General features: G+C 44.7%; 2 long non-coding RNA genes across 2 annotated transcripts; both read right to left on the reverse strand.

Moving 5' to 3' along the window:
* Window positions 1-9565: 9565 nt before the first annotated feature.
* Window positions 9566-10045, reverse strand: LOC128750792 (uncharacterized). The gene is made up of 3 exons (XR_008413212.1): window positions 9940-10045; window positions 9777-9864; window positions 9566-9708 (listed from the first exon to the last, which is right to left on the reverse strand). It is a non-coding gene; the product is annotated as an uncharacterized LOC128750792 (long non-coding RNA).
* A 180-nt stretch (window positions 10046-10225) lies between these two features.
* On the reverse strand, window positions 10226-10835 carry LOC128751248 (uncharacterized). Its single transcript, XR_008413252.1, has 3 exons — window positions 10797-10835; window positions 10485-10580; window positions 10226-10415 (listed from the first exon to the last, which is right to left on the reverse strand). It is a non-coding gene; the product is annotated as an uncharacterized LOC128751248 (long non-coding RNA).
* Between the last annotated feature and the right edge of the window lie 6259 nt (window positions 10836-17094).

The raw sequence follows: 17094 nt of genomic DNA on the forward strand, positions 1-17094 counted from the left end.
TGTGAGGACGTTCTGAGGGTGAAAACTTCAGAATAACTGGCTCACGATCAGGACTGAAAGATTGACTTGCCGATTATTGAGACAGCGTTGCGTTTTGGGGGGAAATGTGTCACTGAACACAGGCAGCGAGATGGTTTCCTGTCGGCAGAAACCAGATGCTATCGTCAGCGAGCGCCTCTGCCTCGACATGAGCTCCAGTGATGCCATGTGAGGCACGTGACTTCACCCAACTGGGGAAAGAAACACTGTCAATCTCTGCAGAATATCCACTTCCAGCCCGCGACACACCAGGGATCCTCCTCATTCTCCTCATTCAAATCCATCACCGCTGCAGACAGGACGCGCTCTGACGACAGCACTGCGCTCAAGCCATGACGCCAGTCTTTACGGTAGATTGCCAACGTGCGCAGCAGAAAGTGGCAGCAGGACTCGCGCGGTGGTTTCATGTCCTTGAAAGATTCCCTGATAGCTGACAGAAATGTGACTCCATGTTCATGTGCAGCAGGTCTTCTCCTCCATGTCTGCACAGTTTCATGTCACGTCAGCAGCGCAGCTTGCAGTGAAGCTCTGAGTGTGTGTCAGTGTCTTGAGGGCTGTTTTTGCAATGTGATATTACAATTCAGACATAGACTGAGATCCAAAATGGGTACAAGCAACACAAACCGCCTCAGTTTTAGTGGCACCAAAAAATAAAAACAATGCGCAGCACTTCTTGTTTGGCCACAGAAGCAGTGAAAATGAATCCAAAGTGCGTCACTGACCTTCAGCTCAAACAAGGTCAACAGTGTGCGCCTCTTACTCTCAGCTCAAAGTGACAACAGAAACAGTGTGTGAGAGTCGTAGTGCACAGGTGAGAAGAATGCAAAACATGCACTAACATGGAGCTCTGACAAACAACTCAAACCACTGAATAAAAGCGAGATTAAAATGTGATTCATTCATTGCAAAAGCCGTCATTATTTTGGTTAAAATCTTTGAGTCTGCAAATGTGTAGTTTGATGCACAGATGTGCGACTGGACTTGCAAGTCAGCAGCTTCACCTCCATGAATGTGCGACATGTGAATAAAGAGTCCGTGTGTTGGTCTGATGCTGCGGTGCTGCCTCCGCTCTTCACACCTGATCAAGCGAACAGGAAGTGTTCCTCTCGTCACGTCCTGCTGATGGTGTTGAGATAGAGAGGATGAAGCAGCCGTCGCAGCAGAGTGTCTCACAGACGACACCATGGCTGCACTGCTGCTGCTGCTGCTGCTCTGCTCCAACATCCAGGCTCAGGTCATCACAGAAGCAGGGAGGAAACATCGCTTCCCCCTGGACGACACCGCTGACTTCTGCTCCGTCTCCAGATGGACCACTGAGGGGACGCAGCTCCTGTTCAACTCTTCAGCCTCCTATTATGAGATAGACCCTGTGAATGCTTCCCACTCGGGTCAGTACCAGGAGCAGTGCTGGACTCGGGGCAACATGACCCTGGACAGGAACTCCACGCTCCTCGTGTGTGACGACCAGAAGATGATACGTCATGATGATGTGTTCCTGACTGTTGGAGAGACAGTGGAGCTGAGCTGTGACGGGGTGGGTGTTCAGTGGGCCTATTGGACATACCATGGATTAGTCTCAGTAGAGGACAGAACACCTCACGGGCACCAACTCCAGCTGCTGCAGAACAAAGCTTCCCTCCTGCTCACTGCTGACAGACCTGCTGGTACCACCATCACCTACTTCTGTCTGGAGAAGCAGCAGCTCAGGTGCCACCTTCACAGTCGTTTCTCTGTTGTAGTCTCAGTAGACTATATCCTGCGCTGGGTGGGAGAGAGTCTGGAGCTGAGAGATACAGTCTCAACTCCACTCTGATGTTTCCATCTCTGACACTGGGCCACACAGGTGTATACGCCTGTCTCCTCAGTGATGATGTTGTTGATGGTTATCACCTGTACGTGTGTCCTGAGCCTGAGCCTCCTGCTGTGCAGCTCTTCACTGAGGGGGAGGAGCTCACTCTCCACTGTGGGAACTGGAGTCAGACTGATGAGGTTCGCTGGTTAATGAGGTCCAACAGAACCGGAGGACAGGTCTCTTATGTTCATGAGCATCATCAACCAGACAACGTGCAACGCTCCAGCAGCAGCCTGGTGATGAGGAACGTCTCTCTGCAGGACAGTGGACAGGTCTGGTGTGTGGTGTTGAGAGACCTTCTCTGTGTGTTCAGGTCTGAGACCCTGCTGAAGCTGAGAGAGCCAGAGGAGGATCACCTCCTGCTGAGGTCCGTGCTGCTCAGTGCTGTGGTGCTGATGCTGATGCTGTGTGTGGGGGGGGTGGTGGGGGGGCTGGTGTGGAGGGGCAGGAGGAGAGAGCAGCTCCCAGCAGCTGTGGAGGAGATGGAGATGTCCCAGCTGTCTCCAGAGTCAGACGCGCAGGAGGAGACTCCGGTCTGAGCTGCCGCGATGCTTGTAAATAACCGCTGACCTTTGACCTCTCTGATGAGGAAAGTGTGCTCTTGATCAGATTCAATAAACGTGACATGCTTCTGACACAACCTCTGTCTGTGTGACTCACTCACTCACACTCACACACGCGCACGAGCTCCAGGAAACTCTCCGTCCAGTCGACGTGGGACGTGATCAACCCCAAACTACACAGAGAGAATGACTTCATGAAAACAAGATCCGCGGGTTGGGCCGGATCCAGAACCGTCTCTGGTTCCAGTCCGGATTTTGAGGGAAAAGTCAGGCATTTTGAAGGAGTCATGTGACTTCTGGAACGCGCTCAGTGGTCTGTGGGATCTGGGAAAGTCCGGGACCCAAACTTCACGCTTCCATGGCCTCACCTGGGACTCGCGCAGGTCCTCTTTAAACCGACAACAAGCGGTCGGTGTGTTTTGTTTTTGTTTGTGGAGGTGACGTGCAGTGGCGCTCGTGCACTGACAACCCAGGCTCACAAAAAAACGTGCAATAACAACGTTTGTCCACTTCATGAAAACGTAGTGGTTTGACAAATTTATTTTCTCAATGGCTTAGTGAAAGGCGTTCCTCTGGTCACGTGACTGACAGCGTTCTCTCCCGTCTGAACATAAAACATGGCGGACATCCGTTCTATTTTTGCTCTAAATTGCGAGATTTTAAAACAATTAAATGCTTTTGTTGAGTTTTGATCACATTTCTAGCGACAAATGTACACTTTATTTTCATATTTTCCGCTCGGTGTATGTTTATGGCGCTTCGTTTTATCGTTTTGACCCAGGTTCTTTAGTGGTGCTCACTGAAATCGTAGTATTGTGACGTTTGCCCTGCTGGCCATAAATACGCTCCAAAATGCGGGGTTTTAAATGACTTTATTGGCATTTGATCGCATTTCTAGCGACAAATATATCCTACATTATAATATTATGTGCTCCTTTTATGTAAATAACGCTTATTTTCTTTCGTTTGGACCGAGATTGTTTTGTGATTCCCTATTAAAACGTAGTATTGTAACGTTTACCCTGCTGGCCATTAATACGCTCCAAATTGCGGAGTTTTTAAATAACTTTATTGGCTTTTGATCGCATTTCTAGCAACAAATATATCCTACATTGTAATATTATGTGCTCGTTTTATGTAAATGATGCTTAGTTTCTTTCGTTTGGACTGAGATTGTTTTGTGATTCCCCATTAAAATGTATTATTACGGTGGTTATCTGCTCGCGCTGAAAAACGTGCAATAACGATGTTTGTCCACTTGGCATACCGTAATGATTTTACGAATTTGCCTCAAAAATCGTTTCACTCTTACGTTTCCTTTGTCAATGGCTTTATGAAGGGCGTGCCTCCGGTCACGTGACTGACAGCCTGCTCTCCTGTCTGAACACAAAACATGGTGGACATCCGTTCTATTTCGCTCTAAATTGTGAGATTTTAAAACAAAAGCTTTTGTTGACTTTTGATCGCATTTCTAGCGACAAATATATTCTATATTGGGGTTGTTATCTGCTCGCACTGAAAAACGTGCAATAACTACGTTTGTCCACTTGGCATACCGTTACAATTTGACGACTTTGCCTCAAAAATCGTTTCTCTCGTACGCGTCATTTCTCAATGGATTTGTGAATGGCGTGCCTCTGGTCACGTGACTGATAGAACACAAAGCATGGCGGACACCCGTTCTAGTTTTGCTTTAAATTGTGAGATTTTAAAACAATTAAAAGCTTTTGTTGCGTTTTGATCACATTTCTAGCGACAAATGTACGCCTTACTTTCATTTTTTCCCCTCGTTTCATGCATTTGACGCTTCGTTTTTTTCGTTTTGACCTCAATTCAATTTTCGTTTAGGTCTCAATTCAATGTATTCTTGTACAGCTGGCCAGTAATTCCACAGCTAATTGCGGGATTTAAAAATAATTAAAAGCTGTTGTAAGCAGAGTTGTAATCACATGCAATGTACTCTTTAATTTTTAAATATTATGTCATGAAATGATATAATATTTATTATCCGACTGGGGAAGGAAGTGGCGTCAGGGACCGAATACGTTATTTATTTATCATTTGTATCGAATACATTTCTACGCATAATAGTATTATCGGATATTTAAAATCGTGTCAACTGCATATAAAGTCTTTTGGCAAGAAAGGAAGTTCCGTGATTTACTCGTTTTGCTGACTCACGCTTCGTTCTCCGTCACTGACGTCAGCTGAAACGCAGGCGGACCATTCCAAACCTCCCAAGCCGTAGTTTCTAGTTTTCATTCTGTTTAAATATGCACACGTGTTGTGGACGCCGACGTTTCTTCGGAGACGTGAATTTATGCTTTGGATGAATAATTAAATTGTACAAACACGTCGGACTTTGACGTCATCATCAGTGGTCGACCAGAACAGAAACATAGCGGGATGTCCTGCCTGCCGCGGGATGATGGCGTCACATCCGGCATGTACATCTCTTTTTTAATATTTTAATGGGTCAGAGGAAATTGAAATAAAGGATTTCAGTTCTGTTATGACAATTTTATTCTACTTCAGGGTCAAATTATTTATTCATTATATTCATCTCCTTTTACGCATGTATGAATTGCATGACAACATCAAGATCACACTTTTGCAAATGTATTTATTATTATTAACAAATTGTTATTTTTTGGTTTCTTCCATCCGTACCCACTCAAGTTAGAATATCTTTCCACTGCAAGAGAAAGAAAAAAAAGATTTAATCACAGCAGGGTAAAGAACAATGATCCTTGGTGGTCTTCAGTTTGTAACACATACATGAACATGTACATTTGTATATCTTTCTTCTATAGGAGTTTGACTGAGGCATTGCCATTGGAACACAAACTTGATCTCAGACCTTTGCAGTATCAGGCCCAGAATGTTAACACTAAAACAGCATGTAAAGGGAGAATGCAGACATGTTTTGAAACAGGAGTTAAAGAAGCCACTTTGACCAGAGGGGAAATCCTTCTTTCAACATGAGGTCTTGACTTGGACCCTATCTTTCAGCTTTACACAATGATGTCTTGAACACCCCCCTCAGCTAGATCAACATGTGAATAGAGCCTTTGTCTTTCATAACTTGCTGATGTGGTCATAAGCCTGAATTGTAGCACCCACTGCCATCTCTTTAACTTATACATTAACATAATGGCCCATCAATACCTTTCTCCCTTGGACAGGGACTTCAAGTACACACACATTAACATATTGCACCCACCCAGTGAATGCATCCTATTGAGTTGATCCTCTACTACACTTGGATGGGTGACTATTACAAATGAATACATCAGCAGTAACCATCCAGCACTATTCACTGTTCGAAGGGTGCATGCACCCCAGACCATCTCAACTTCTCGACAGAAGTTGGAATGTTCTATGTTGGAATGTGACTCATACCTTCTCTGGCTGCCTGAGTCAAACCTCAAATTTCATCATAAAGAAGAGCGAAAATGTACATACCACATGGAGCAGGGCTCCCACTCAATTAGTTCCATTATTTTCCCCTGAAACAAAAAAATGCCATTGAAATTAACAACACATCCACAGTTAATGTGTATATTTACATGACATATCTACATCAAGTAATGACAAAACAGAACCTTTTGTTTTTTTGTTTTTACTACCCGTTTCACTGGGTAATACCCGTCATCTCCAACCATATGGCTGCATTCTGAAAGAGCAAAAAGTGTATGTTTAAATTGTTAAAGCGTTGAGTGAAAAAACATCAAGGCATATACAGTGCACTGACAAATTCATCATTCAAAATAGATACTATATATGGCTTCTTCTTGCTTTTCCAGATTATACATAGGTTCTGCACAAGTGAGCAAGGTGTGGTGTTTGTGGTGAAAAATTACCATCAGATGTGCCCACTACGTCTTCAGGCCAAAATATATACTGCAATGAACATTCACTAAAATATTAAGAAGGTACAAATAAAATCATTTACGGCTGCATGTGATATTTCTGTATGTAATAGTTTTAAGGCACTGCACAATCTTGCATTGTATTGCCTTTATGAGATACATCATGTTTAGAGGCCAGGGCAGTCACTAGACTTATGTCAGCAACAGTGGACTGTGTGCATTGGATTTAAGAATGGCAACACTTTGATGTAGGGATATTAAAATATTTTTTTGTTTGTGTGGTCATAATTCTAATTTCTTTGTTTTGTGTCTAATTTCATATTTGTATTTCAAGTCTTATGGTTTTATAACATCACATTTTACATCTTTGCAAGGCAATGTATGATGTATAATATGTAAGAACCTTTCGATCCATCTTCTGTCTTCCTTCTGGTGCTTTTTCTTGGAGGTAATCCTGTTGAGGATAAATATAACTGTTTGTACAGAATAATTCCCACAATATTTTATTACATATAACATCCAATAGACTAACGATCAAAAACCAATGACGCATCTCGTGCAAATAAACCATGTCATAACATGCTAATCTCTGACATGTCAGACTTTGTCATAGCAACCTGAACTATAAAAAGTCTTTCACCTAAATATTATAATGTCTACAAATAATTTATGAACCAAAACAGATATTCTGGTAATTGGATTGCAGACATGTCTCAAAGATCTAATTACTACATACTCAGAGGGCCTGTGGAGGCTCTTTTGGAGGAGGTTGATGGCTGGCTGGCAGAGGTTGTGGACGGATGGATGGTGGAGGAGGTTGATGGCTGGCTGGCAGAGGTTGTGGACGGATGGATGGTGGAGGAGGTTGATGGCTGGCTGGCAGAGGTTGTGGACGGATGGATGGTGGAGGAGGTTGATGGCTGCATATCTGTCCAACCTTTGTGGAACAGATAGACAATATGATCAGAGTGAGATTTTTGTATATACACACACAGAAATGTCTAATCTTCCAGAGATACTCAGCCTTAAAAGACTGATTTACACCACATAAACTTTTTTTTCAGATTTTCCAGAATTCAACATCAAAAAAGCTCTCAGATAAATTAAAATTGTGTATAATTCTAAAGCACAACTTTGGATCTTGTTGCTTTCAGCTGTTTTTGTCTACACTGAGGAACATTCTACAGCTACTGGCACTGTGGGAAAGATGTGTCAGAGCAGGGAAATAACAGTGAGACAACAAAGTAAAATGGTCAGAAAGCTTTGCAGGGACCAACAATCCTCCACCACAGAACTGTGGTTAGACTCTGGAGCAGATGCTAATGTGGTGTATTGTTCCACTATATATAAAAACATTTATATGCAGTTATATGAGGGAAAGAGGTTGCTGGTGACTAATGAAGTCAAAAAAGGGCTAATAATGAATGATGGCCTGATCTGAATCCGGCCCATTATTACATGTGCCTGAAGATGCAAATACATTAACAAACTTACCTCTAACAACCGCCATATATAGGTCCTTCATCCGGTCCAGGCACTTGCTGGCATGGTCAGTCAGATGCCACTTGGAGTGGACCACCTGACTGGACCAAGTGCCAGGTTTCTTGCCTGGCCGAGCTAGAAACACCACAGCTCTGTGGCCTAAAGTGTGCAGTTTTTCCAGCTGAAAAAAAAAATGAAATCGCCATATGTTAAGCCATAAATTTGAAAAATACAATTACTGATGTCAAACATACCAGCATGAGCATTGTACAGACAATTTTAGTGGCAAAAGAAAGTCAGTGAAGTGAGTGAACATAGCCTGTTAATTGACTTTATTGAGGCTGCATGAAAAGCCGTATTTCACTGCCCTACCAACAAATCTCAAATTAATCATTCATAATTTACATAAAAAGCATCAGCTTCTACTTCACAATAGTAATAGTACATAACTCAGAAAAAGAGTCAATTGCAGGACAGTTTATTTTAACATTTCACATTCATACCGCAGGCCAGGTAATTACTACAGTTTTCCTCATTTTTTAATGAGGGAGGTCAAAGTTCAGAAGAGGAGCTACAATGCTAGTGTTCTTCATCTTCGGTGGAGGAGCTGCTATCATGGGCTTCTTCATCATCAGTGGAGGAATCATCGAGAGACAAGGCTTGCGATCCAAAAACATGTTGGTACGTTGAGCGAGCTGCACCCTGCTGAGCTTGAACTGCTGACAGTCTTCTCTTCAGCAGACAGAGTAGCCCCTCACGTCCTCTCCCAGTCAATGCTTCTGTGCCGCCTGACAGTGATATTACAATAAATTAGACTACTAACCGAGTATATCAGCACATGTAGCAAATAGAACTGTACTTACTTTGCTGAGTGATCCCTTCTGAAAGCTGGGAGGAAATCTCTTCAATATTTCCAGCCATATTCCTCATGTACTCCCAGTGCTGCTTGACTTCACGGACAACAATCACCTCCTCTTCCTTCAGTCGGTTCAGCAGCATTACCTTGTCGAAGACCTTTTTTTTCTTTAACATATCACCATGACCTGCAAATCATCATATACATTTTTTATAAATAGTGGTGAACTACTTCCCGCAGTGTCTGTGTACTTTCAAAGGTGGGTTCTATTACACTGGCACCAGGCAATTTCTCCCATGGGACAGAATTATATAGAAGAGTGTCTCTTTCAGTTTTCAAAAGTAAAAAAGAAGTTATCTCTGGAGCTTGTCTGATCCAATCACAGCAACCTCGGTCAAACCTGTAATTGCTTCATCTAAAGCCTTTACAATGTAATTAAAAATAGCCTATAGATATGAAGACAACTGAACACATCCTAGATGTACTTACATTCCCAAGGCCAGGAATAGTTTTCCTCAGCCAGGAGCTCGTTGGGAGAAGGGAGTTTGCCAGTTTCCGGCACAACAGCATTGTATTTTGTGACGGCATCTTCTAAGGATCTCTTTTCCACTGAAATCTTTTTTCTCAGCAGATGTCTTCTCTTGTTGCCATCTAGAATATTAAACAGAAAATACTGAATATGTGCTCAGCCACACATTATTATCAAAAACTTGTTTTCTTTCGTTCTGTTCTTACCAGCCTGACGATACAGCTGATATTTCCGCTGCTTCATGCTGAGATACAGTCCTTCAATGGTTTTTTCAAGTTCATTTTGACTGCATGCTACTTCTGAGGGAATATAGAAAAAAGAATTTAAATTTATTTTACGTCAGAATTGTACATAAAACACTGAGGTATTCACCTGCAGTCCACTGTTGAACATCAGACACCCATTGCTGAACAGTGTCTTCCTGAATAGACAACTCTCCAGCCAATTTCTTGAGCTCCTCAGGACTCTCGTGCAGCCACCCATTCGCTTCCACCACACCTGCCTTTCCCAGGATTCTGTTCAAGATGAAGAAAAACAGATGTAGACAGAGCAAAGCGTGCAGTGAAATTTAAATAAACTTTACATGTCCTGTTGATGCCCTGATGTGGTTGACAAAAGAGGTCACCTCTGTGTCGTTGGCCAAAAAGACACCTTCGAAAAAGCCATTTGGTCTAAAAGACATAAAGCAGGGGTGACCTTTATCAAGGTTCCATGTATTGCATGCCGTAGAAACAACTTATACATACCCTGAATGGCTCTTAAAGCGATAAAGCTTGCGGTTCCCATCCACTGAGACAGCTAACATTGAGGGTGTGCAGGCTGGGCACCGAAACTGATCGACTTCAGACAGCCTCTCAACTTCAAATTTTGCGTACGACCATTCCAGGAATGATTTTTGCATGGTGTCGCCACATATTTTCGGAAAATCAAGCATATAAATACATCTAAAACTCTTTCAATTCTGCAGGCAATTAGTCCAATGATGTACTAACCCGACCAAAGAGTTTTGTGCGCTGCTCCAGCATACCAACGAAAGCTTGTCGTGACATTCCTGGTGCAGTAATCTTGAGATCTTCGTATGTCGCGAACAAATCCACTGTGTACAGCGTCTCAAAATTGACTGTAGCTGGCCAGTAGCCACTTTCAATCAGCTCACTAATACCGACATCCAAAGCTTTCCCACAGGAGCAGCTGACAGTTGGGAGGGACACATTGTATCGACCTAAAATATGTACATAACAACATTTTAGAACAGAAAATAGAAAATATAATTCATACACAAGGAACTCACCATTCATTCCAATCAGAATTACTTGCTTTCCTGCAGAAAAGGTTGTTTGCCCAGAGCAGCAGTCGCAGCATGGATGCATTACTGGCAAAATGCACTCTGGGAAGATAGGAGACGAACATAATTAAAAAGAGGTTTAAAAATAAAATAAAATAAAATAAAATAAAATATATATATATATATATATATATATATATATATATATATATATATATATATATATATATATATATATATATATATATATATATATATATATATATATATAATTGCAACAATAACAATATATATGGCATATATTATCTCAGTACAGACCTCTTCCATGGAAGGAGAATTTTCCTCCCTTCTCTTCACTGATGTGAGTGGTTGGTGGCAGTGGCCTGTAGAATCCCTCGATCATGGATGATCTATGATGGAAAACCATGGAATTGTGGATGGAAACGCTGAAAGATAGGGTCCAAGTCAAGACCTCATGTTGAAAGAAGGATTTCCCCTCTGGTCAAAGTGGCTTCTTTAACTATTTCAAGACGTCTCCCTTTAGCCAATATTTTGACATCATTGTTTTCAGTAGAGTTTTGTAACTCACACACATAATTATGTTTTGTGAGGACTTTGTGAGGACTCATTGACCCAATTGACAATTGACCATTGTCTCTCACCTTAAACAACAACAAACATCCAAAACAAATTACTAACATTAAGCAGGACTCTGAAATTAATTTAACCACTTAACCACATTACAGTAAACCACTTATACTGACTACTCAACCATGTAAACATTGTGATGTGACATTATGTCCTGTATTCAGCGAAATGTCCTCACTAGGACAGTGTCGTGTCAAATAGTTAGCCCCACAACCATGACAAATCAATCAAATACTGAAGCAGTTGACTGACATTAGTTCTATAATAATACATAACCAATGTAGTCAGTCAAAGACAGGCAATAGAGACCATAAAGTTAGTGAACAAAAATCACCTGAGGATGAACTCTTTGCCCGCTTCTTCCCTGTTCTCCTCCTCTTTGGGATAGGATTCCCTTCCTCGTCCTCCTCAACCCAAACAAATGTAAATTTGTCCGGTCCAGACACTTCTGAGGATTCTTGAGGTTGAGCATTCTTAAAATAAAGATAATGGAAAATGTTAGCGTCACCTAATACACAATATTACATATTGTTAGAAAGTCTCAGGACAGATCATGAGAGCATTAAATGCCTACCTTCGATTCCTCCAACAGCAAATCAGCAAGAAATAAGGCATCATCGTCATCCATGATGCTCCTCAGTTGAGTGAGTTCAGCCTGAATACCAATTTATCAGTGGCCACTTGATTTTAAACACAGTGGGCGTGACTATGCAAATCAGCAAGAAGAAAAGAAAAGAAATGGAAACCGGATAAGTTACCCCCATATTAATCCTCTGCTTCCCTCATCTCATCCTCTCTCTTCTTCCTCCATCTTTCCCTCCCTCCATCTCTTCCTCTCTCCTCCTCCATACATGACTGTAAACTGACCAAAAGGAAAGTGACATTTGTAGTTTTGAAAAAAGACCTTGAATGTTCCATGTCAACAACCAACGGTTCACTGAAACCTACAACAATGTAACAGTAAACAGTAGATGTTTGTCATCAACTGAATATATTCAACTCAATCTGTGGACTTTATTCCATCGCATTCTTTTCTTATTTTACTTTTCTACCAGAGCCGCTGCTGTGGGCGGAGTCTGGACAACTGTTGTTTGATGTCCACGGTTGATCCGTTCACCGTGTTTGTGATTTAGAAGGGATTGTCGGTGGTGACTTCCGTGACATAAGTCACTGGTAAAGACCAGCAACGTGTGCAGAACCTATCATTTATTCATGTCAAGCTGTAACGTCCTGGAGTGGCTGAGACGCCTGGGTCCCACAAGGACAGAGACACCAAGGTGTGTGACTGTGTGTAAGCATGTCTGACCGTACTTGTGAGGACGTTCTGAGGGTGAAAACTTCAGAATAACTGGCTCATGATCAGGACTGAAAGATTATTGAGACAGCGTTGCGTTTTGGGGGGAAATGTGTCACTGAACACAGGCAGCGAGATGGTTTCCTGTCGGCAGAAACCAGATGCTATCGTCAGCGAGCGCCTCTGCCTCGACATGAGCTCCAGTGATGCCATGTGAGGCACGTGACTTCACCCAACTGGGGAAAGAAACACTGTCAATCTCTGCAGAATATCCACTTCCAGCCCGCGACACACCAGGGATCCTCCTCATTCTCCTCATTCAAATCCATCACCGCTGCAGACAGGACGCGCTCTGACGACAGCACTGCGCTCAAGCCATGACGCCAGTCTTTACGGTAGATTGCCAACATGCGCAGCAGAAAGTGGCAGCAGGACTCGCGCGGTGGTTTCATGTCCTTGAAAGATTCCCTGATAGCTGACAGAAATGTGACTCCATGTTCATGTGCAGCAGGTCTTCTCCTCCATGTCTGCACAGTTTCATGTCACGTCAGCAGCGCAGCTTGCAGTGAAGCTCTGAGTGTGTGTCAGTGTCATGAGGGCTGTTTTTGCAATGTGATATTACATTTCAGACATAGACTGAGATCCAAAATGGGTACAAGCAACACAAACCGCCTCAGTGTTAGTGGCACCAAAAAATAAAAACAATGCGCAGCACTTCTTGTTTGGCCACAGAAGCAGTGAAAATGAATCCAAAGTGCGTCACTGACCTTCAGCTCAAACAAGGTCAACAGTGTGCGCCTCTTACTCTCAGCTCAAAGTGACAACAGAAACAGTGTGTGAGAGTCGTAGTGCACAGGTGAGAAGAATGCAAAACATGCACTAACATGGAGCTCTGACAAACAACTCAAACCACTGAATAAAAGCGAGATTAAAATGTGATTCATTCATTGCAAAAGCCGTCATTATTTTGGTTAAAATCTTGGAGTCTGCAAATGTGTAGTTTGATGCACAGATGTGCGACTGGACTTGCAAGTCAGCAGCTTCACCTCCATGAATGTGAGACATGTGAATAAAGAGTCCGTGTGTTGGTCTGATGCTGCGGTGCTGCCTCCGCTCTTCACACCTGATCAAGCGAACAGGAAGTGTTCCTCTCGTCACGTCCTGCTGATGGTGTTGAGATAGAGAGGATGAAGCAGCCGTCGCAGCAGAGTGTCTCACAGACGACACCATGGCTGCACTGCTGCTGCTGCTGCTGCTCTGCTCCAACATCCAGGCTCAGGTCATCACAGAAGCAGGGAGGAAACATCGCTTCCCCCTGGACGACACCGCTGACTTCTGCTCCGTCTCCAGATGGACCACTGAGGGGACGCAGCTCCTGTTCAACTCTTCAGCCTCCTATTATGAGATAGACCCTGTGAATGCTTCCCACTCGGGTCAGTACCAGGAGCAGTGCTGGACTCGGGGCAACATGACCCTGGACAGGAACTCCACGCTCCTCGTGTGTGACGACCAGAAGACGATACGTCATGAGACTGTGGTCCTGACTGCTGGAGAGACAGTGGAGCTGAGCTGTGACGGGGTGGGACCAAACCAGAGTGTTCAGTGGGCCTATTGGACATACCATGGATTAGTCTCAGTAGAGGACAGAACACCTCACGGGCACCAACACCAGCTGCTGCAGAACAAAGCTTCCCTCCTGCTCACTGCTGACAGACCTGCTGATTACTTCATCACCTACTTCTGTCTGGAGAAGCAGCAGCTCAGGTGCCACCTTCACAGTCGTTTCCCTGTTCGAGTCTCAGTAGACTATATCCTGCACTGGGTGGGAGAGAGTCTGGAGCTGAACTGTTCTGATGGCAGCAGGGACCAAACACACAGGTGGAGGATGTTTAATTCACTGTGGTCTTGGAGATACAGTCTCAACTCCACTCTGATGTTTCCATCTCTGACACTGGGCCACTCAGGTATATACACCTGCTTCCTCAGTGATGCTGGTCGTGAGAGTTATTTCCTCTACGTGTGTCCTGAGCCTGAGCCTCCTGCTGTGCAGCTCTTCACTGAGGGGGAGGAGCTCACTCTCCACTGTGGGAACTGGAGTCAGACTGGTGGGGTTGACTGGTTCATGAGGTCCAACAGAACCGGAGGACAGGTCTCTTATGTTCAGGAGCATCATCGACCAGACAACGTACATCTCTCCGGCGGCAGCCTGGTGATGAGGAACGTCTCTCTGCAGGACAGTGGACAGGTCTGGTGTGTGGTGTTGAGACACATTCTCTGTGTGTTCAGGTCTGAGACCCTGCTGAAGCTGAGAGAGCCAGAGGAGGATCACCTCCTGCTGAGGTCCGTGCTGCTCAGTGCTGTGGTGCTGATGCTGATGCTGTGTGTGGGGGTGGTGGTGGGGGGGCTGGTGTGGAGGGGCAGGAGGAGAGAGCAGCTCCCAGCAGCTGTGGAGGAGATGGAGATGTCCCAGCTGTCTCCAGAGTCAGACGCGCAGGAGGAGACTCCGGTCTGAGCCGCCGCGATGCTTGTAAATAACCGCTGACCTTTGACCTCTCTGATGAGGAAAGTGTGCTCTTGATCAGCTTCAATAAACATGACATGCTTCTGACACACTGTCTGTCTGTGTGACTCACTCACTCACACTCACACACGCGCACGAGCTCCAGGAAACTCTCCGTCCAGTCGACGTGGGACGTGATCAACCCCAAACTTCACCGAGAGAATGACTTCATGAAAACAAGATCCGTGGGTCGGGCTGGATCCAGAACCGTCTCTGGTTCCAGTCCGGATTTTGAGGGAAAGGTCAGCCGTTTTGAAGGAGTCACGTGACTTCTGGGACGTGCTCAGAGGTCCGCCGGATCCGAGAAGGTCCAGGACCCAAACTTCACGCTTCCATGGCCTCACCTGGGACTCGCGCAGGTCCTCTTTAAACCGACAACAAGCGGTCGGTGTGTTTTGTTTTTGTTTGTGGAGGTGACGTGCAGTGGCGCTCGTGCACTGAAGGACTCCCGGGGCGAACATTTCACCAAATCATCATCAAAGTCTTAAAAACGTGGAAAGACTCTGTCGCTGAACATGATTGTCCAGCATCGACATGAAGTGCGGAAGGTCACAACAGGCCACAAAAGATCAGGTTGTTTCTCTGGTGGCTTTGAGGGTCAAAGGTGAGGGGTGCGACTCAGGTGACACGGGTGACCAGGAGCATTTCCGTGGTGTCGGACACTCCTTCACCGCAGCGGTGACTTTCATCCAGCCCCGTGTTTAGCCAGGAATGCCTCCAACACGGCCGCTCCTCGGTTTGTTATGATTGAGTCCTCGGTTTGTTATGATTGACACGTGTGAGTTGAACACAGGTGTCCCTGTACAACATCACCGCATGAATGAAGCACGCGAGAACGGAAAATATAAAACATGACAATCAAAACGTCACCATCCACTGGGACGCGTCTTCTTCTACGTCGCCACGCTGCCCGCCAGGAGCTCACCACGCTCACGTGTGTGGCCTGTGAGTGAAGGGGTCGGAGGTCACGGACGTGCGTCCTCAGGCTGAAACAGAGGTACGGGTCGGACACCACAGTGTGGCAGAGTGCTGCACGAGGACCGGCCTCGGCTTCAGAGCAAGGTCATCAGAGGTCGCCAAAACCAGGACTGTCAATCACTGTCCTTCACTGAAATATAAATCAAAACCAAAGTCTTTCATCAACGGTTGCTGAAACTGCAGCGTCTGTTCTCAACACTGAAACTAGGAACTCAGATGCTGGTGAAACTGTCTTTGTTGAGGTGGAGGTGATGCAGAACCCATGGACCTGGGCTGGTGCCACCACAGCTGTCGAGTCCGTGACTCGTCACTGGTGTTGGCGACCTGCTGACGCTGACCTGATGCTGGTGCAGAGTTTTTACGACTGTTCTGTGACCGGTTTCCTTCTGAATTACTTTATTGAAATTTCAATACAAGGGACAAAAGGGACACATCATTACAAAACAATGTAAAATACAGTTTAAACCACCACATTAAAACACACAGACGCGACCAAGTGATGTTTGATATTCGCAGGAACGGAGGACACAAGTCGAAAAGACTTGGCTCTGACTTGAGTCATCTGGCAGCGAGTCCATGAACAGCGCACCGAGAAAGGCTCCAGTGACGGAGATGAAGCCGGTGGAAGCCTCCAGCTGGCCGTACCATGTGACCGCTTCAGGAAGTGGATCGAGCAGTTCAATTCCAGATTTAAGCGGCAGGAAACGCAACGGAGGTTCCCCGGTTTGTCACGTTTAGTGAGCAGCTGCGTGTCGATTATCGATGACTGTTGTCATGGACCCATGGAGAAGGAGAAAGTGTGATCTTATCTCTGCCAACAAGGTCAGTACGATGGGTTACAGACATAGAAATTCTGTCAAAGAAACAGTTGAAAAAAGAATCTATTTTTGAACAAAAATCATTGAGATCCAATGTTGCTGTGTGTGTGTGTCCATCGTATCCACGTCTTCTCAAACACCATTATAGCATTGACGCCATCTATGTCTTATGTTGTTGATGACAATCCCACTGAAAGCTTTGGGGAACTTAAGTTCATGCTTGCAGAAGCTTATATTTACTGTCCACAGCGCAAAAGAACCCTCTAGAAGAGTCGACTCATGAGTCGAGTCAAGTCCTCTAGATGCCTCGGTGCTTCA

Source organism: Synchiropus splendidus, chromosome 1 (genome assembly GCF_027744825.2).
Source record: "Synchiropus splendidus isolate RoL2022-P1 chromosome 1, RoL_Sspl_1.0, whole genome shotgun sequence".
NCBI classification, from domain to species: domain Eukaryota; kingdom Metazoa; phylum Chordata; class Actinopteri; order Syngnathiformes; family Callionymidae; genus Synchiropus; species Synchiropus splendidus.